This window comes from Phyllobates terribilis, unplaced genomic scaffold (genome assembly GCF_046119375.1).
Source record: "Phyllobates terribilis strain yellow unplaced genomic scaffold, ASM4611937v1 Scaffold_3__8_contigs__length_932513732, whole genome shotgun sequence".
Lineage (NCBI taxonomy): Eukaryota > Metazoa > Chordata > Amphibia > Anura > Dendrobatidae > Phyllobates > Phyllobates terribilis.
In genome coordinates this window covers 482,605,924-482,626,372 of record NW_027362763.1, presented here as the reverse complement: position 1 = coordinate 482,626,372, position 20,449 = coordinate 482,605,924, and the positions used below count along the sequence as shown (strand labels likewise).

Sequence of the window (20,449 nt, the reverse complement as noted above, 5' to 3'; positions counted from 1 at the left end):
AGGTGACCAGCACCCAATGAGCTCCTATCTTTACCCAGGCTGCTCCCCCTATCTGCCCCTACACTACTTGGGATGTACCACCCCCCTCCCACTCCAGCCAGGAACAGACTCGGTCGTACCTGCACATTTCTAAGTGGGAGTACCGTCGGCCTGTTCCTCGGAAATGGGATGTGTGTAGTGCATGCAGCCTACCGAGCTCAGTTTCACACTCCTTCCTTACCCGGGAGTGGAATATCACACCTCTGGGTTGAGGTGCAATACCCCTGTAGCAGCCGAATCCTCAGGGTGCTACATGAGCACCGAGCATTTCAGTAGACAGAGAAGCGGTATGGTGATGCTAATTATGGATTCATTGCCACTCACCATCTTCGTGGAGTCCTCAAAGTTTTTGAGGATGGCACAGATGTCAGACATGCATGCCCACTCATCAGTTCTTATGTGCGGAGACTGACCTGAATGCCAATGGGCGTGTTGAAGCTGCTACTCAACAACTGCCTTCTCCTGCTCACAAATCCTTCCCAACATCTGCAACGTTGATTTCAAATGTGTGGTGACATCGCACAACAGTCGGTAAGCTGGAAGCTGCAAATGCTGCTGAAGCACTACCAGGGTGGCTGACTTTCTGAAATAGGCACACACACGTTGTACTTTCACAAGCAGCTCTGGCAGATATGGGTAGGTTTTGAGAAACCACTGAACCACTAAGTTGAGCACATTTAGTGCTCTCTCATTACTAATGTGTACACCTGTATGAACAATATCACCACCGAAAAATTAAAATCTGAAATATAGTAAGGTATTATATGTGTAAAAGGCGCTTATCAGGCTAACTACTACCAATGGCAGCGATAATTGTGGACAGGGAACCACTAATGTCCGTAGTAGATACACTACAATAAAATAACTGTTCTATAGTAAAAATCGCGCTATCGGTAGTGAAAAAGAGATCAGGAGAAGAGTACTATTATTTTATAAAAATAAGATTTATTTGTTTGGATGCTAGCAATAAAAACTTAATAAAATACAGGATTTAATACAGGATTTAAAAGACGAGTGTAGACAACAATATTTCGATTGGGGTAAAAGAACTAATGGTATACAAGGTGTAATAAATAGTAAAATCCAGCGGTTAATCTGGTGTGGTAAAATGCCTGTGGTGGCTTGGTACCTGGAAAGAAGAGGAGTTTGGTTAGGGCTATTGTTCTCTAGTAATGAATATGCTTAGCTGGCTGTGGATCTGTTACTCACCAGGTATCAGAGTGGGTAAAGTGCAGGTGTGCACTAGGGCTGTGGTCCGTCAGGATTCTTAGAGTGGGGCGTGGTCCTGAACGCTTTGTTATGCTCCTGGAGATTTAATGATATGGGGTTAGTGCTGTTAGCTCTGGGTAGGTAGATAGTGGGGTTAGCGACTTACCCACGGAGGAGCTGTTCTGCTTTTGGAGATTGCTTGTTAGCACTCCCTCAGTGGGGGGTGCAGCAGGAGGCTCTGGATTGTATCTCACTTTGTTGCAGAGATGTGACAGGGGGGCTTTTTGATTGCCAGTAGGCGTAGTAACGCTTGAGGATACTCAATGTCCTGTATATAGATATGGAGGAAGGGTTAGGAACTGAGGAATACAGGAATAGTCCACAGTGTGGTAAACCTAGATGTTTACCTGTGCGTGATTATCAGTAATCCAGGGGTGCAACAGGAGGCTCTGGATTGTATCTGTCTCTGAGCAGAGATGTAGTAGGAGGCTACTGGTTGCCGGGTGATAGGGGGCGTTGTGGCACTCAAGGATAATTGATGTCCTGTATATAGATGGGGAGGGAGAGTTAGGAGCTGAGGTATACAAACAATAAGCCACAATATAAGTAAGCCCGGTTGATTACCTTGTTTAGGGTCCAGGTGTGAAATGGTCAGTCACCTTCTTTATCTGTGGCTGAAGGCCTAAATCAAGGGAAGGTGTTCAAGAGGTTCTGCAAGAGGGTTCAGCCTAGTGGTAGGTGCAGCAGGAGGCTCTGGCTGAGTAATTTACTGGCTAAGTAGCAGTGGGTCTTGTCCCTGGACGCTGAGGTGCAGCAGGGGACCGGCTGCAAATGTGGCAGGAGGCCTGGTCTGGATAAGTATATTCAAGTAGGTGGAAGGCTTTGGTGGCAGGCTGTGTAGTAGATATCCGGGCAAGGTCTATGGTTGTGGAGTCCGGTTTTCAGGCACGGTCCCTACTCGTGTGGAGTCAGGCAGGCCGCGTTCCTGGAATCCTGTCGGTAATAAAGAGGTGAGTATGTGTGGTTTTGGTCCTTGTGGTGGCGTGTGTCATAAGCGGTGGGGGCCGTGGCCCAGAGTACTTACGGTCCGTAGTCCTGCGGAGATGTCAAGGAGTTGTGGGGCCCGGGGCGAGAGCGGGGTCCCGGCCGGTGACCGCCGCTACTCGCGGGCTTCCGGGTAAGTGGAGCAGGAGAGGAGGGGCGGAGAAGGTGAGGGAGCGCGTTCTATTGAAAGCGCGCGAGAGGCAGAGAGACGAGCTGACACGTGGTGTGCAGCGTGTATTGAGGACGGATGCCTGTGGGCGCCTTCTCTGCTGGGTCAGTCAATTCCAACGCGTTTCGACAGCTGACGGCTGTCTTCATCAGGGATAGTCTGGCCCAGTAGGTGGAGTCCTTTATATACCTGTCTATAATGACGTCATGGCAACGGTCCGCTGTTGGTGGCGTTGTCATGGTAACTATTAGTCGTTGAAAGCAAATAGCTCAATTTCGCTGTTAAGACCCCATGGTCTCAAGGTGTTTAATTTAAAAATCCACTCGCTTTCTTTTCTTGACATATGTTTGATAAAATCACCCTGTCTCCAATGTTTGTGAACTGTTTGTATGCCTATCACTTTAATTCCTTTGATGGATCCTTTATGTTTGTCCGCAAAATGCTTTGACAGGGGGTGGCCAGGACGACAAAATCATTGGCAATCAAATACCCAATAGGCCCAGGCTCATATTCAGGAAAGCACGGAACCTAGGATCACTCATAGCCCCCACCGTAAAAAATAATATCATCACAAAAAAAACAGTCACACCTTTTCAACAAAAAATTACAGGGTTCTTTCCATGCCAAAAATGCAAAATATGCAAAACCCTGAAACCAGCCAAATCACACACTGTCAATTACCGCAAAGAGTCATATCCCATCACAGACTTTGTCACATGTACCACTACGGGGGTTATCTATGGACTAATGTGCCCTTGTGAAAAAAATGTATATAGGCCGGACTAAAAGAGCAATGGGCACTAGAATTAATGAACATCTGAGGAATATTAAAAATAAATACATGGGCCACCCCCTGTCAAAGCATTTTGCGGACAAACATAAAGGATCCATCAAAGGAATTAAAGTGACAGGCATACAAACAGTTCACAAACATTGGAGACAGGGTGATTTTATCAAACATATGTCAAGAAAAGAAAGCGAGTGGATTTTTAAATTAAACACCTTGAGACCATGGGGTCTTAACAGCGAAATTGAGCTATTTGCTTTCAACGACTGATAGTTACCATGACAACGCCACCAACAGCGGACCGTTGCCATGACGTCATTATAGACAGGTATATAAAGGACTCCACCTACTGGGCCAGACTATCCCTGATGAAGACAGCCGTCAGCTGTCGAAACGCGTTGGAATTGACTGACCCAGCAGAGAAGGCGCCCACAGGCATCCGTCCTCAATACACGCTGCACACCACGTGTCAGCTCGTCTCTCTGCCTCTCGCGCGCTTTCAATAGAACGCGCTCCCTCACCTTCTCCGCCCCTCCTCTCCTGCTCCACTTACCCGGAAGCCCGCGAGTAGCGGCGGTCACCGGCTGGGACCCCGCTCTCGCCCCGGGCCCCACAACTCCTTGACATCTCCGCAGGACTACGGACCGTAAGTACTCTGGGCCACGGCCCCCACCGCTTATGACACACGCCACCACAAGGACCAAAACCACACATACTCACCTCTTTATTACCGACAGGATTCCAGGAACGCGGCCTGCCTGACTCCACACGAGTAGGGACCGTGCCTGAAAACCGGACTCCACAACCATAGACCTTGCCCGGATATCTACTACACAGCCTGCCACCAAAGCCTTCCACCTACTTGAATATACTTATCCAGACCAGGCCTCCTGCCACATTTGCAGCCGGTCCCCTGCTGCACCTCAGCGTCCAGGGACAAGACCCACTGCTACTTAGCCAGTAAATTACTCAGCCAGAGCCTCCTGCTGCACCTACCACTAGGCTGAACCCTCTTGCAGAACCTCTTGAACACCTTCCCTTGATTTAGGCCTTCAGCCACAGATAAAGAAGGTGACTGACCATTTCACACCTGGACCCTAAACAAGGTAATCAACCGGGCTTACTTATATTGTGGCTTATTGTTTGTATACCTCAGCTCCTAACTCTCCCTCCCCATCTATATACAGGACATCAATTATCCTTGAGTGCCACAATGCCCCCTATCACCCGGCAACCAGTAGCCTCCTACTACATCTCTGCTCAGAGACAGATACAATCCAGAGCCTCCTGTTGCACCCCTGGATTACTGATAATCACGCACAGGTAAACATCTAGGTTTACCACACTGTGGACTATTCCTGTATTCCTCAGTTCCTAACCCTTCCTCCATATCTATATACAGGACATTGAGTATCCTCAAGCGTTACTACGCCTACTGGCAATCAAAAAGCCCCCCTGTCACATCTCTGCAACAAAGTGAGATACAATCCAGAGCCTCCTGCTGCACCCCCCACTGAGGGAGTGCTAACAAGCAATCTCCAAAAGCAGAACAGCTCCTCCGTGGGTAAGTCGCTAACCCCACTATCTACCTACCCAGAGCTAACAGCACTAACCCCATATCATTAAATCTCCAGGAGCATAACAAAGCGTTCAGGACCACGCCCCACTCTAAGAATCCTGACGGACCACAGCCCTAGTGCACACCTGCACTTTACCCACTCTGATACCTGGTGAGTAACAGATCCACAGCCAGCTAAGCATATTCATTACTAGAGAACAATAGCCCTAACCAAACTCCTCTTCTTTCCAGGTACCAAGCCACCACAGGCATTTTACCACACCAGATTAACCGCTGGATTTTACTATTTATTACACCTTGTATACCATTAGTTCTTTTACCCCAATCGAAATATTGTTGTCTACACTCGTCTTTTAAATCCTGTATTAAATCCTGTATTTTATTAAGTTTTTATTGCTAGCATCCAAACAAATAAATCTTATTTTTATAAAATAATAGTACTCTTCTCCTGATCTCTTTTTCACTACCGATAGCGCGATTTTTACTATAGAACAGTTATTTTATTGTAGTGTATCTACTACGGACATTAGTGGTTCCCTGTCCACAATTATCGCTGCCATTGGTAGTAGTTAGCCTGATAAGCTCCTTTTACACATATAATACCTTACTATCTTTAGAACCACCAAAAGGCTGCTAGGCCTAAATTAAGAAATCAACACAATGGGAGACCTGTGGTATGACAGGAAAGAAAGAATAGAAAATATACAATTCTTTTTTAATAAAACCCAAAAAAAACCTGCAAACACTAACCCAGAAACCATCCTACAAATAAAAAAATCGCTTAGAACATTAGAACAACTATTACTAAAAGAGATGAGGGACTTATGGGAAGTCGCCACCCTCGGACACTACCTGGCCTTCAATATCATACCATCAGGCCTGGTAGTGACCAAAGCCCTATCAGGCGACATAGGAGACCCAACCACCTTGGAAGAATGGAACTCCATGTTCCATGAATTCTCCAAACAAACTGTCCGATTTATAATTAACAAAAGAAAAAAACAGCTCATGGAAAATAAAACTAAAATTAATTCACTATTCAATGAAATAAAACCACACCAAAATCATCCTGATATTCTAAACCTAACCAATAGTATTAAAAATAGAATCAACCAGAAAGAGCAAGATATAGTCGAAAAGAAACGAGCCAAATTTGGTAGAGATGCAGTACCTCTCACCACCCACCTCCCCAGTAAAGAACCACTAAACTTCTTCGAAACCTTGGATGAAGTGGTTGGTAGCCCAAACAATTCACTTATTTCTATTGATCAAATTTCCATTAACCCCACATCCGAAACAGATTCTCCACCAAATCATAATGAACCAGGCCCAAACCATACTGATCTTAATCCACTAGAACAACCTACCCCGCTTAGCACGCATAATAGATTCTCACCCTTACTTACTACTACTGTAGAGACACCTAATCCAACCACTCCACCCCCAGAAACACCATCATTACAACCAGATAAAACCCTCCCCCTAACAGCAACCCCCATCCCAACTTCTACCACCATCTTACAACCATTGATACGCAAACATAACAGCAAGGTGGATTTTTTTCGGATGGCCACAAGAAAAAACGCAAAAGAGGCACTAGGGGAGGGAAACTCACCCAAAAGAAAAAGAATAAACCCAAAGAAATAAATGGACACAAGTCCATCTATAATCTAAGCAAATATCAACTGACACAGAATGAAACTGCAGTCCTTAATAAAGGCCTAAAATATGCCCCAGCAACACAACTCGACAAATTCCAAGCGTATATAGGTATAAAAAAATTCATGCGACAACTGGCTATAAAGAAATACTATATGAAGAAGGAACACGCCCCAGAGACACTCTGCTCAGAGGAATCACCAAAATTCAGACACACTATACTTAAAAACAAATCTAACTTCCACCCTCTTCAAGAGTATTCAGAGGCCTTCAATACCTTTGAAAAAAACGTTACAGACGATATCCGCAGAATCAATAACAAACAATGCACCAAATACAAGAATAACCTCACCAAACTAGAAGTTCGCGCCATGAAACAATTACAAATAAATAATGAAATAATAATCCGACCAGCTGACAAAGGAGGTGGCATAGTTATTCTGGATCAAGAATACTATCACAAGGAATCACTTAGACTCTTGGGCGACTCTAGAACCTATCAGATCCTCCCCTCTAATCCAACCAACCATTACCAAAAGGAACTACGGAACCTAACCTTAAAAGGACTCCAAAATGGTTACATCAATAAAAATGAATTTGATTATGTTAATATTCAACACCCCAGACTAGCCGCCTTTTACCACTTACCAAAAATCCATAAAAACATTAATAACCCTCCAGGAAGACCCATCATCTCCGGTATTCAATGCCTGACATCAAATCTCTCCAGACTAGTAGATCACCACCTACAGGAGTTGGTCCCAACACTCCCATCCCATTTAAAAGATAGCAAACATGCTATCCGCATACTCAACAACACCCCATGGGATAACCACTATATCCTAGGAACCATGGATATAACGTCACTATACACAAACATCCAACATACCAAAGGATGTGAAGCCTCCCTCCATTTTCTCGAACAAATAATGCCTTCAGAACAAAGTACATTCATTATAGACTGCATGTCCTTCATCTTAACACATAATTACTTTCTCTACGAGGGGGACTACTACTCCCAGCAGTGGGGCACCGCCATGGGCACTAGGTTCGCACCCAGCTATGCCAACCTCTATGTTGGCAGGTGGGAATCCCTAGTCATTCATCCTGGAGGCAAACTACATGCGAACCTGGTCCTATGGCGGAGATTCATTGATGACATATTATTCATCTGGTCAGGCGACAAACCCTCCCTGGATCTATTTATACAGGAACTAAACAAAAATGAATTCTTTTTAGAATTCACATCTACCACTAGCTCCACTGCAATCAACTTTCTAGATCTCAATATTTATATCGAAAACAATTCCATTCAGACTCGTACATACCACAAACCCACTGATGCCAATGGCTATATTCCGCTAGACAGTTGCCATCTTCCAAACTGGCTACTTAATGTCCCCCGCAGCCAATACCTGCGCCTCCATAGGAACTGCTCCAAACAGGAAGACTTCAACAATGAGGCAGATTCACTCACGGAAAAATTCTTGGAAAAAGGATATAATGCTCAGTTTCTTAAAAATACTAAAGAAAAAATAGCTGCAATACCAAGACAAAACCTCTTAACTGATACAAACACCACAAAATCAACACGAACCAATCCCAATCCCAATATAATCATGCCCATCATCACCCCTTACTCCGCCAATACGCACATTTTTAAAAAAATTGTGGAAAAACACTGGCATACACTAAAGGACGACAAAATCATTGGCGATCAAATACCCAATAGGCCCAGGCTCATATTCAGGAAAGCACGGAACCTAGGATCACTCATAGCCCCCACCGTAAAAAATAATATCATCACAAAAAAAACAGTCACACCTTTTCAACAAAAAATTACAGGGTTCTTTCCATGCCAAAAATGCAAAATATGCAAAACCCTGAAACCAGCCAAATCACACACTGTCAATTACCGCAAAGAGTCATATCCCATCACAGACTTTGTCACATGTACCACTACGGGGGTTATCTATGGACTAATGTGCCCTTGTGAAAAAAATGTATATAGGCCGGACTAAAAGAGCAATGGGCACTAGAATTAATGAACATCTGAGGAATATTAAAAATAAATACATGGGCCACCCCCTGTCAAAGCATTTTGCGGACAAACATAAAGGATCCATCAAAGGAATTAAAGTGACAGGCATACAAACAGTTCACAAACATTGGAGACAGGGTGATTTTATCAAACATATGTCAAGAAAAGAAAGCGAGTGGATTTTTAAATTAAACACCTTGAGACCATGGGGTCTTAACAGCGAAATTGAGCTATTTGCTTTCAACGACTGATAGTTACCATGACAACGCCACCAACAGCGGACCGTTGCCATGACGTCATTATAGACAGGTATATAAAGGACTCCACCTACTGGGCCAGACTATCCCTGATGAAGACAGCCGTCAGCTGTCGAAACGCGTTGGAATTGACTGACCCAGCAGAGAAGGCGCCCACAGGCATCCGTCCTCAATACACGCTGCACACCACGTGTCAGCTCGTCTCTCTGCCTCTCGCGCGCTTTCAATAGAACGCGCTCCCTCACCTTCTCCGCCCCTCCTCTCCTGCTCCACTTACCCGGAAGCCCGCGAGTAGCAGCGGTCACCGGCCGGGACCCCGCTCTCGCCCCGGGCCCCACAACTCCTTGACATCTCCGCAGGACTACGGACCGTAAGTACTCTGGGCCACGGCCCCCACCGCTTATGACACACGCCACCACAAGGACCAAAACCACACATACTCACCTCTTTATTACCGACAGGATTCCAGGAACGCGGCCTGCCTGACTCCACACGAGTAGGTACCGTGCCTGAAAACCGGACTCCACAACCATAGACCTTGCCCGGATATCTACTACACAGCCTGCCACCAAAGCCTTCCACCTACTTGAATATACTTATCCAGACCAGGCCTCCTGCCACATTTGCAGCCGGTCCCCTGCTGCACCTCAGCGTCCAGGGACAAGACCCACTGCTACTTAGCCAGTAAATTACTCAGCCAGAGCCTCCTGCTGCACCTACCACTAGGCTGAACCCTCTTGCAGAACCTCTTGAACACCTTCCCTTGATTTAGGCCTTCAGCCACAGATAAAGAAGGTGACTGACCATTTCACACCTGGACCCTAAACAAGGTAATCAACCGGGCTTACTTATATTGTGGCTTATTGTTTGTATACCTCAGCTCCTAACTCTCCCTCCCCATCTATATACAGGACATCAATTATCCTTGAGTGCCACAACGCCCCCTATCACCCGGCAACCAGTAGCCTCCTACTACATCTCTGCTCAGAGACAGATACAATCCAGAGCCTCCTGTTGCACCCCTGGATTACTGATAATCACGCACAGGTAAACATCTAGGTTTACCACACTGTGGACTATTCCTGTATTCCTCAGTTCCTAACCCTTCCTCCATATCTATATACAGGACATTGAGTATCCTCAAGCGTTACTACGCCTACTGGCAATCAAAAAGCCCCCCTGTCACATCTCTGCAACAAAGTGAGATACAATCCAGAGCCTCCTGCTGCACCCCCCACTGAGGGAGTGCTAACAAGCAATCTCCAAAAGCAGAACAGCTCCTCCGTGGGTAAGTCGCTAACCCCACTATCTACCTACCCAGAGCTAACAGCACTAACCCCATATCATTAAATCTCCAGGAGCATAACAAAGCGTTCAGGACCACGCCCCACTCTAAGAATCCTGACGGACCACAGCCCTAGTGCACACCTGCACTTTACCCACTCTGATACCTGGTGAGTAACAGATCCACAGCCAGCTAAGCATATTCATTACTAGAGAACAATAGCCCTAACCAAACTCCTCTTCTTTCCAGGTACCAAGCCACCACAGGCATTTTACCACACCAGATTAACCGCTGGATTTTACTATTTATTACACCTTGTATACCATTAGTTCTTTTACCCCAATCGAAATATTGTTGTCTACACTCGTCTTTTAAATCCTGTATTAAATCCTGTATTTTATTAAGTTTTTATTGCTAGCATCCAAACAAATAAATCTTATTTTTATAAAATAATAGTACTCTTCTCCTGATCTCTTTTTCACTACCGATAGCGCGATTTTTACTATAGAACAGTTATAAAATCTGAAATATAGCCTACTTTATATACCATTGCACTAAGAAAACCAATTTATATTATATCTTGTGTACCCCTGTGACAAAAATATCCGTACCAAAGAATTAATTTCACTACAGTAGAACTAGTATAATGGCGACCAACAACTCTTCCACTACAGCCAACCCAATAGATGGAGAGACCCAATCAGGATTCTCCACATTTCAAAAAATTAGGGCCTAGCACCACCAAAGTGGCATCAATTTCACCAGAGTAGAAGTAGTTTAATGGAGACAAAAACCTCTTCCACTACAGCCAACCCAATAGATGGAGACCCAATCAGGATTCCCCACATTTCCAAAAATTAGTGCCAGACACCAGTAAAGTGGCATCAATTTCAATACAGTAGAAATTGTAGAATTAAGAATGACACGTCTTCGCCTAAAGCCAACCCAGTAGATGGAGACTCAATCAGAAGTGTTTACATTTCCCTAAATTAGGGCTTAGCACCACCAAAGTGGCTTGGGGAAAACCGATGTTAAGGTTGTGTAAAAGCGTGTTTCGATGCTCCAGCATTCGCGGGTCCCTTTCCAGGGCGGGAAGGATCTGGCAAAATGTACTCTTATAATGTGGATCTAACAAAGTGGCAACCCAATCGTCAGCACTATTTTGAATCATAACTATACGGGGATCATGTTGCAGGTAGTGCAGCAAGAATGCACTCATATGTCGGCCTCTTTCCTGAGGTTCAGACCCATGCTGTGTTGGTGACTGGGTAATTCTGATGCTTGTTTCCTCCATCCCCACCCGCCAAACATGAACAGAGAGGGAATGATTATCCTTTTCATATTCTGACTGTTGCTTGCCCATTAACTCTTCCTCTTCTATTTGTTCCTTGCCTTTACTAACACCTTCACTAATAGTTTTTCTGGTATCACCAACCCCCCTCGATCGCACTGAACCACCCTCCCTTGGCACTCTGAGATGTCCCCTAGTGTATGACGATAGCAACAGAAAAAAGTATTTTTTAGTGTGGATAAGGCCTGTATAACATAAGAGATATTCTCCAAACTAATTCAAACTAAGATATCCCCAGCTGTATAACGTTAAAAAATATTTTTTCTTACTCTGAAAACAGTTGAATTTCACCGCCACTAAAAGCAATAGGTGGCTTATATCAGAGTGTAATACGTCTTTGACACAAAAAAAATCTTTGGTGGATTGTGGCTAGCAACAGAAAAAATCTATTTTTTTACACTGAAAACAGCTGAATTTCACTGCCACTAAAAGCACTAGGTGGCTTATAGCAGAGTGTAACACGTCTGCGACACAAAAAAATCTTTGGTGGACTGTGGCTAGCAACAGCAAAAAAATATTTGCTTTACTGTGCATAAAGCTGAAGTTCATCCACCATAAAAATGACAAACTGGGCTAACACAGCTTGTAGTATCATATTAGCAAATGAAAAAAAAAAAGTTTGTTTGTGCTCAGCACTCAGAAGCTCTGCACTGACAAGCTCTGCAGATAGCTGAAGTTCAACCCCATAAAAACAAAAAGTGGTCTACAAGGGCTTGCTCGCTTGATCACATTATTGAAGGTCTGCATGGAGCACAGTACAACCGATGCACAGCACTGTTCTGAGCCATAGACCTTGCTCTTTCTGTGAGAATCTGAGTAATTGCACAAAAAAAAGGGTGCATGGTCGATTGAACAGGTACACAGCACAGGACTTATTTACACTATCTGACTTCCATAGAAGCGCCCATCTATCTAGCTAATATCTCTCATTACACAGGAAATAGCACACTCAACAGCGATTGTCTCCTTCAGTGACATGCATAAAAGGGCGCTGAGGGAACATGTACACTTTTTATATGGAGAGCACATGTGATTTCAGCAGCCAATTACAGAAGCCCTTGTGTCTGGGACAATGTGGATGCTTCCTGCGCTCTGATTGGCTAGCCGCGCTATCCAGACTTAAAGTTACCGCCTACAGGAAGGAAATAAAAAAACTGTGCGCTGCTGATCTGACCTGTTCTGAGATTTCACCAGCCTCCCCACTCATCTGTCACGTCTCCCCGCTCATCATATGCAAGAACTGTAAAAAAAACTGTAAAAAACGCAGTAGTTGCCCCGCAATCACGTAAATTCGCCGAACGTTACCGATTTTCCAAAATTTAACAAATTTTGCTCGCCTTTCCGATCACAAATCCGAATGTGCCACATTCGTGTCAAACGTAACATTTGAGATCAGATTTCGAACATATTTGCTCATCACTAATCCTTGCAGCCCTTGTACCCTATGCCTCACCTCTAGTCGGGTTTCACTCTCTCTAGTCGCCAACTGCCAACTCTACCTGATCCTGATCACCACAGTGACCAGACTATAGAGGATGTTGATCAGACATCCTCCAATACAGTCCGTTGCCCTTATACCGCCACCTGCTGGTCTCCAGTATTATTACAGAGCAACAATTTACATTTAATTTAACAGAATGACACCAGGCAACACATCAAATTATAAATTATTCCACAGATTCCTATGAAAGCAGAAATGCTAGTAATGGCCCCTTTTGTGTCATTATATACCCCTTGAAGAAGAACCAAGCCGCCCTCGGCTTGCCTAAGAGGTCTTGGCTAAATATATGATGGGGCGATGTCCTCTAACCACCCATATGTGTGGTGATGTACACCTGAAGAGAATGCTTTTGTCCTATCATAGCGTAACTTTTGGAAATTCCAGTTACTAGTGTTCTAAAACTTCACTTGAGTTCACGAGGCCATCCTTCAAGCTGCATGTAGCTCCCATGTATGCTAAGTGCCACAGACTCATACCCAACTCCCTGACTAGGCATTGACTAAAGTGTATTTTACATCTATGGTCAGTGGCCTGCAGGCCCGCCAGGTTAAGGGCAGTGAGATATGTGGCCAATGACCTGATTGTCTCAACCTGGATTCTTCAAATCATCTCTGAGAGTTTAGCATTGATCAATGGAGCAGTTCTGTATTTTTCCAAAGAGGGATGTGGTCCCTTAGGTTGTCATCCTGTAGTGTCTTTTTGAACAGACGCAGAGACCCCCTTTTTATAGTTCACATTTGTCCTTTCAAGTCATAATTCACTGATAATATTACCTGAGACCCATTATCCGCTGGCTCCAGTTTCATTTAAAGAGACCTCTGGTTAAGAGTATATGCAACTTAAGTACATTTCCTATGATTCTATCTACACAGTGAAGTAAAACCAGTATATGTCGATCCTCAGAGACAGGGCTTTTCTGTGGGAGTCAGGGAGAGATTTGCTTCTTCATAGTTAGTATAGGTATTCCACAACATATATATATATCCAACTGAACTAACAGTCCTTCTGAGGACTAACCAGCTGCATATATTCAGTGGTGATAGCAGGAGTTAGGCAGGCAGGCAGTGTATGTGGCAGACTGCAGTACATGATGCAGCACTAGAGGGTCCATTGAATGTCCTGTTAGTATAGGTATTCAACAAGCTATTAACACTAGGTATCTGTGAAGGATAGTATTAGCAAATAACAGGCCTGCTATTTAAAACCGTGGTTCTCTGTCAGACATAACACCTATAAGAGAGTTCCAAAATCAGACGTTTCTTTCATTTTCATTCCACTACAGTGTGTCGGTCAAGCTATTCACACTAGGTGTCTGTGAAGGATAGTATTAGCAAATTACAGGCCTGCTACTTAAAATTGTGGTTCTCTGTCAGATGTATCACATATAACTGCATTCCAAAATCAGCCATTTCTCGTGAACGTGGAAAATATTATCCTCCATTAAAAACGGGCAAGGTGCATGGCAAGGGACGGGGAAGTGGACGTGATTGTGCATGCAGAGGCCGAGGATGTGGCCGTGGGCAAGCTGAAATTGTGCGACAACAAACACCCACATCTTGTTGCTCGACCTTCCTGTCCCAATTACTAGAGGACCACCGAACACCACTATTGAACACAGAGCAGTCTCAAAAGGTTATTGGTTGGATAGCAGAAATTGCTTCCAGTCACTTAGAAACCACCACCCTGTCTTCCACACAGTTAAGTTTCAGTAGCCGTGAGTCTGGACTGCATATTCCTCACCCTGATCCTCCTTCCTCCCACCATGTCGAGTGCCCGGAGACAACTGATCCCACATTTGGACACTCAGAAGAGCTGTTCACTTTTCCATTTGTAGATTTGGGCCTCTCGTCCAGCCAGCTTCAAGCGAATCAAGAGGAGAACGTGTGTAGCGATGCCCAAATATTGGAGCAGCCACGATCACATGAAGGCAAAGGTGGGAAAGTGCAATTACTGTCGCAAGAGGTGGATGATGATGATGATGAGGCACAATTGCCAGAAAGTAAGGAGGAGGATGAGGGTGCGGAAGTGGAAGACGAGGTGGTGGATGATATAGCAACTGACCCAACCTGGCAGGGGGACATACAGATCGAGGACAGCAGCACACAGGGGGAGGGAGGCGTAGCATCACAACAGGCAGGAAGAAGCAGCATGGTGGCCACAGACACAAGGTGGGAAAGCATTTCACGTAATGACAACACGACGGAAGTTGCCAGTACAACTGTTAAGTCTTCCTGAGTGTGGTTATTTTTTAAAGACTCTGCAGATAACCCCAAAAAGTCCATTTGCACCACCTGCCATGCCAGCATCAGCAGGGGTAACAAAACTAGCAGCCTGACCACCACTAGCATGATCAGGCACATGGCAGCAAAGCACCTGACTAAGTAGGCCGAACCCAAGGGTCCAGCAACAGTGTCTGCGATTGACATTAATGCTGGTTCCGCTGTTCTGCGTGCACGACATTCCCCAGTCTATGGCGCATGCCAAGATGCATCCCACCCTGCACCTGTCGCTGCACACTGTTAACTAGCACCATCAGCAAGCACGTCCACGTCCTTGGCCCAGCACAGGGTTCAGTTGTCCCTACCATAGTCCTTGGAATGCAAGCCAAATACATAGCCAACGCCCCACAGGCCACATTACTAAATTCACACATTTCACGAATGCTTACGCTCAAAATATTGCCTTTTAGGCTTGTGGAGACGGAAGCTTTCCGCAACCTGATGGCGGCGGCCGTCCCTCGGTACTCGGTCCCCAGCTGCCACTATTTCTCCCGGTGTGCCGTCCCCGCATAACACAAGCTTGTGTCCCACAACATTAGACGTGCCCTCAACAACACAGTTACTGGGAAAGTCCACCTAACCACTAACACGTGGACAAATGCTTGTAGGCAGTGAGGGTACATCTCGCTGACGGCACACTGGGTTAATATAGTGGAAGCTGGGACCCAGTCGGACCCTTGGATGGAACACGTCCTCCTGATGCCGAGGATTTCGGGCCCTGGGTCAATCAGGATTGCCTCACATTCTACAGCTCCTGCACCTCATCCTCCTCTTCCGCCTCAATCTTCGAAATGACCTCATCAGTCGCAAACTGGAAGCACTGCAGCACTGCCAAGCGGCAACAGGCTGTGCTGAAGCTAATATGCTTAGGTGACAAACCGCTCAATGCTAAAGAGCTGTGGACAGCTCTGAAAAAGCAGGCAGATCTGTGGCTGACACAGCTGAACCTACAGGCAGGCATGGCCGTGTCTGACAATGGCCGGAACCTGGTGGCGGCTCTGAGGCGAGGCGAGCTCAAACACATACCATGCCTGGCCCACGTGCTTAACCTCGTGATTCAGTGGTTTCTCAAAACCTACCCAGATCTGTTGGCTCTGCTTGTCAAAGTATGCCACCTGTGTGCCCATTTTAGTCAGCTACAGCTTCCACTGCCCTTGCCGTGTTTCAACAGCATTTGCAACTTCCAGCTCACCGACTGATCTGCGATGTCCCCACGCGTTGGAACTCTACATTGCAGATTTGTGAGCAGAAGAGGGCAGTTGTTGACTACACAGCATCAACAAGGTCAATGGTATTCAGGTTAGACTCCACACATAAAAGCTCAGGAGTGGACATGGATGTCAGATATATGTACCATCCTCCAAAGCTTTGAGGACTCCACCAAGATGGTGAGCAGCGATGACGCCATAATTAGCATCACCATCCCACTTCTCTGTTTACTGAAACGCTCTCTGCTCACAATTAAAGAGTATGCATTGCAGGTGGAGCACGATGAGATGGAGCAAGGAACCATACAGGGTGATTCCACAGAGCCCAGCCTCATCTCATTCCAATGTGGATTGGGTGACAATGAGGAAGAGAAGGAGGAGAAGAAACAACAGGAGCTAGTTTCCTGAGCTATAGAAGGTACTATCTGCACAACGGTCATACCGTCTGTTCAGCGCGGATGGCCTGAGGACAGGGAGCAGTAGGAAAAGGAGGAGAATGAGGAGGAGAGCATGGTCAGTTGTCCTCTTGGTGAGGACACGAAAGTCTAGCCTCTTTGCAGTCTGGTACACAAGGCTGAGTTTATGTTACGATGCCTTTCCTGTGACCCTTGCGTTGTCCAAATTTTGGATGACAGTCATTATTGGTTGGAGACACTTTTAGACCCACCCTACAAGGAGAACTTTATGTCTCTTATTCCCATGCAGGACAGGCAAAATAAAATTCTCATCTGAAAATGCTGGCGGCAGGGGTCACAGTTTGTTTGACAACCAAGGAGTACAGGCGAGAGAGACACAAATGCAATCGAGCAGATGCAAAGGAACACTGTCAACGCTAGTCACTCACGGAGCGACTGTGAGGCGGATAATCAGACGTTCTGAGGTCAATACCAAGAGAGCCCATAGATACCAAGGGAAAAGGCAGATGCATAAGTCAGGTCACAGTCCAGGGTCAATATCAAGAGAGAGCAGAAAAAAGCCAAAGGGCAAGACAAGGAGGTATTCATAACACAGTCCAAAGGGTCAGGCAGCAGAAGATCTGAACACAGAACAACAGAATGAGGCAAACACTCACCAGGAAGCACAAACTATGTCTGGCAGGGAACAGGAGAAGTCAGCTCAGTTAAATAGCTGGTATTAGCTCTAGTTAAAAATTGCCCAAATCGATGGGATCAGTGCTCAAATTACATGGGAGTAGCATGGGGAAGACTCCTGGACGCATTTCTGACTGCCAATTCACTGCTGTCAACAACATTGTCAGAGGTATTACGCCACTTTAATGGACTAACAATAAAACATACAAAAACGAAACCAAAATGGATTTTCCTGGGAAATATGTTAAGGAACATCCTTTCCAGGGTAATGACTTGTATATAAGGCAAAATAAATAACCAAAATCAAAAATACTCCTCCACACCTTGGGCTATGTTCACACGTAGTGTTTTTGATGCTTTTTTGCACTTTTACATTGTTTTCAACCGTGACAAATGCATTCACCGGGAAATGTAATTTTAACATTTTACAACCTCATCTGGCCATGTGGTGTGTGAGACATGATCAGACACATCCTGTTTCATTTATGAAGGAGGGACTCTGAAAGTCACAAAGCCTATTTTTATAGGGCCATCAGGCGGCATTTACTATTCTTAAAGGGACAGCAGTCGGCCCTCACTATTGTTAGAGAGCCATCAGCCGGCTATGCTTTGTTGTTCCCATTACTAAAGAGTGGGTCTACTCTACTGTTATTGGGTATGCATTGAGTGGCAGGGCTGGCCAAAATTTGGACGCACCCCAATACCACTTTGAAGAGACTTAGAGGAGGGCCTCCTGAAAACAATGTTCCCATTATTAGGAAGTGGGTATCCCATACTGTTTGCCTATGCAGTGAATGCAAGGGCTGTCAAAAATTTGGACCTACTCCAATGCCCCTTGGAAGAGGCATAGAGGAGGGGCTCCTGAAAAAAAAGTTCTCATTATTAGGAAGTGGTTCTCCCATTGTGTTTGCCTATGCAGTGAATGCAAGGGTTGCCAAAAATTTGGAAGCACTCCAATGCCGCTTTGAAGAGACATGGAGGTCAGAAGGCCTCCTGAAAACAATGTTCCCTTTATCAGGTAGTGGGTCTCCCATTGTGATTGCCTATGCAGTGAATGCAAGTGTTTCCAAAAATTTGAAGGCACTCCAATGCCCCTTGGTAGAGACGTGGAGGTCAGAGGGCCTTCTGAAAATAATGTTCCCATTATTAGGAAGTGGGTCTCCCATAGTGTTGGCCTATGCAGTGAATGCAGGGGCTGCCAAAAATTGGGAGGCACTCCAATGCCCCTTGGAAGAGACTAGAGGGCCTCATGAAAAAAAGTTCTCATTATTAGGAAGTGGTTCTCCCATTGTGTTTGCCTATGCAGTGAATGCAAGTGTTTCCCAAAATTTGAAGGCACTCCAATGCCCCTTGGTAGAGACGTGGAAGTCAGAGGGCCTCCTGAAAACAATGCTCCCATTATTAGGAAGTGGGTCTCCCATAGTGTTGGCATATGCAGTGAATGCAAGGGCTGCCAAAAATTGAGAGGCCAACAGCAAATAGCCAAAATCAGGAAGCGTATACCCATGTGCGGGTGTGAAAAGGTGCATGGGAATACACCTCCCAAAAAAAGACACTGGATTTGAGTTTACGTTACACTGCTATCAATTGGTGGTGTTGAGAAGTCTGGCCCAATACAGCCCTTGTTCATTTTTATAAGAGTCAGCCGGTCAGCATTTTCAGTTGACAGGCGGATGCGCTTATTCAGTTATAATTCCACCATCGGCACTAAAAACCCGCTCTGATAAAACGCTAGCGGCAGGGCAGGCCAGAACCTCCAAGGCGTAGAGAGCCAGCTGATTCCATTTGTCCAGCTTGGATAACCAATAATTATAAGGCACAGAGGAATCATGGAGGACGTTGGTACGGTTGGCAAGATACTCCCTCAGCATCTTCCCAAACTTTGCACTCCTTTTGAGAGTACCCAGCATATCAGGGCCTGTGCAATGGGAAGGGCTGAGAAAACTCTCCCAGAACTTTGACAGTGTTCCCCTGCCTCTGCTGGATTGGAGTTGTGTCTCTTTGCTGTACTCCTTGGTTGTCCAACGAACAATGACCTCTGACGCCAGCATTTTCAGATGGGAATTTTTTTAATAGTTCCGCAACAAAGGCCTTCTGGTACTGCCCCATTTTTTTAGACGTGTCCGCCTCGGGAATAAGAGATATAAAGTTCTCTTTGTAGTGTGGGTCTAGAAGTAGAGATGTAAGATTTCCACAACCTGATGGCTATGGCCATCCCTCGGTACTCGGTCCCCAGCAACCACTATTTCTCCCGGTGTGCCGTCCCTGCATTACACAAGCACGTGTCCCACATTAGCCGTGCCCTCAACAATACAGTTTTTGGGAAAGTTCACCTAACCATGGACACGTGGACAAGTGCTTATGGGCAGGGTTGGTACATCTCGCTGACGGCACACTGGGTTAAAAACCACAAAGAACATAAAATATACACCTTAAGATATAACTTTTAACAGATATTTTAAAAGATAATAGCAATAATTGAGGACAAAAATTCAGATAAAAGTATTGGGAAGGAAAGGCAGTGGGGCAGCACAAAATGGTATGCAGACTTACCCTATAGGCCCTAAGGGAGGAATGCCCTACCTAACAGCGGAGTAATCACCCTAATGTGTCGGCGTGGTGTCCCCGCTCCACGGAGGCTGTCCCTTGCCTGTCCCTAGCACGTCCCTATACAGACATATAAACATGAAAACAAAAAACAGGAACAAAAATTAAACCGGTGTACCAAAATTGGGAGACCTGACAGTCATATCAAAAATTATATGCTGTAAGAGTAAAAAAACATGCATCAGTTATGATAAGATGGGTAAGGAGTGTCAACAAGGTAACTTATTCTATTGAAATGACCACAAACAATCAATGTTAATGCCCCAAGAGGTTAGGGCTATAGTTGTAAAAAATAGAATTTACAGAGACCATGTATCCCTATCAATAAATATAGAATTAGAAT

The 20,449-nt window shown here is 45.3% G+C and overlaps 3 long non-coding RNA genes across 5 annotated transcripts; 2 read left to right on the top strand and 1 right to left on the bottom strand.

The window, feature by feature from the left end:
* Positions 1–964: 964 nt before the first annotated feature.
* Positions 965–2,478, bottom strand: LOC141258193 (uncharacterized). 2 transcript variants are annotated; one of them, XR_012318237.1, is made up of 6 exons: positions 2,333–2,478; positions 1,873–2,241; positions 1,656–1,791; positions 1,415–1,576; positions 1,249–1,344; positions 965–1,168 (listed from the first exon to the last, which is right to left on the bottom strand). It is a non-coding gene; the product is annotated as an uncharacterized lncRNA (long non-coding RNA). The 2 variants fall into 2 exon arrangements; XR_012318236.1 differs by having other exon boundaries at positions 965–1,344.
* Positions 2,479–4,463: 1,985 nt separating this feature from the next.
* LOC141258192 (uncharacterized) lies at positions 4,464–5,262 on the top strand. Its single transcript, XR_012318235.1, has 4 exons — positions 4,464–4,571; positions 4,651–4,812; positions 4,883–4,978; positions 5,059–5,262. It is a non-coding gene; the product is annotated as an uncharacterized lncRNA (long non-coding RNA).
* Positions 5,263–9,297: 4,035 nt separating this feature from the next.
* On the top strand, positions 9,298–10,522 carry LOC141258191 (uncharacterized). Of its 2 annotated transcripts, XR_012318234.1 has the most exons (5): positions 9,298–9,614; positions 9,696–9,831; positions 9,911–10,072; positions 10,143–10,238; positions 10,319–10,522. It is a non-coding gene; the product is annotated as an uncharacterized lncRNA (long non-coding RNA). The 2 variants fall into 2 exon arrangements; XR_012318233.1 differs by having other exon boundaries at positions 10,143–10,522.
* Positions 10,523–20,449: the final 9,927 nt, after the last annotated feature.